The sequence below is a fragment of the Sus scrofa genome, chromosome 13, assembly GCF_054392235.1.
Source record: "Sus scrofa isolate SSC_HxYL_T2T_F1_AM1 chromosome 13, Sscrofa_HxYL_maternal_Yorkshire_Landrace_v2.0, whole genome shotgun sequence".
NCBI lineage: Eukaryota > Metazoa > Chordata > Mammalia > Artiodactyla > Suidae > Sus > Sus scrofa.
The window spans coordinates 195,877,989-195,879,162 of record NC_139395.1 but is presented as its reverse complement, the minus strand read 5'-3'; positions in this window follow the sequence as shown (position 1 = coordinate 195,879,162).

Sequence of the window (1,174 nt, the reverse complement as noted above, 5' to 3'; positions counted from 1 at the left end):
GAATGAAGGTCAAGCAGAGTCTTAGAAGTTAGGATGATTTTGCCTGTTCCACACATACCTAAACACTGTCATCTTTAATTTGGCTGAGGCATGAATTTGATCACATGATGTGAGTTGAGACAGTTCCTTACCTGTTGAGTGATTCTTGGACACCATCCAACACTCTCATCGCTACCTTTTTTTCATTCTTTTTTTTTTTTTTTTTGCATTTCTTGGGCCGCTCCCTCAGCATATGGAGGTTCCCAGGCTAGGGGTCGAATCGGAGCTGTAGCCACTGGCCTACGCCAGAGCCACAGCAACGCGGGATCCGAGCCGCGTCTGCAACCTACACCACAGCTCATGGCAACGCCGGATCGTTAACCCACTGAGCAAGGGCAGGGATTGAACCCGAAACCTCATGGTTCCTAGTCGGATTCGTTAACCACTGTGCCATGACGGGAACTCCTTTTTTTCTTTCTTATTTTTACTTCTTGCAATAAGTTTCAAGGAGGGCAAAATATCATTGATGGACATCAAGGGAGAGTTAAAACTTGAATATAGATACTATCATGAACAGAAATGCCATGATTCTTGAGGAAAATGAGATTTCTGAGAAAGCTAAGAGACTGTATAAATATATACTTATCTGTGTTTGGGGATTTTCTGAAGTGTTGGTACATACGCCTTGTTAAAGTCAAATTTACTGTATTACTATCTGGAATACGCATATCGGATGTCTTTGAATTTGGTTAATTTATATAAGATTTTTCTTTCCTACAAAGCAGAGAGGCACCAGGACCTGCAGCATAAGACAGAAATGAGGTTCAAGGCCCAAAAATGAAGTCAAGCACATCATTGATTTAATGACAATCATCCTGAAGAGTCTGTAATAAGCACTACATAATCAGGAAGTGGTGGTTTCTATTCAGAATGGCCTGCTGTAGATGACCTATTATACATCAATGTGACAGTAACTTCCTGCATCCAACATGAACTGTTTTGATTCAGAAAATGACTGCTCTTAGTGTCAAGACATGCTTGATCAGTGATGGACAACCTCCCGTTCCATGGACAGATAGTGGGCCATGGCCTGTACTTGGCATCACATGGTCATATACATACTTCTTTACTCCAACCCTAATAGGGTCAAGGGAAGGCTTAGAGACTTGGGACAAATGTTATCAGTTTATTTATT